The sequence below is a fragment of the Penaeus monodon genome, chromosome 34 (assembly GCF_015228065.2).
Source record: "Penaeus monodon isolate SGIC_2016 chromosome 34, NSTDA_Pmon_1, whole genome shotgun sequence".
NCBI lineage: Eukaryota > Metazoa > Arthropoda > Malacostraca > Decapoda > Penaeidae > Penaeus > Penaeus monodon.
This window is the reverse complement of record NC_051419.1, coordinates 2,961,013-2,961,234: the sequence shown is the minus strand read 5'-3', so window position 1 is coordinate 2,961,234 and position 222 is coordinate 2,961,013.

Genomic DNA, 222 nt, shown 5'->3' with positions numbered 1-222 from the left:
CTTACCCGGGAGCTCCGAATCCCCAAATCCTACCTTATCGCTATGTTGTATACGGCGCTAATGGCCTTAGATGCTGGCAGAAGTTTTTCAAGAAAATGCTCATCTCACAATGTGATGCAATTTGATGGGAAACGCCTTATGTCACTACCTTTTTTTTCGGCAACCAAACTGGCGATGGTACTCATTGAGTCGCTGTCCTCACGCCGTATAGGTTTCCATCCA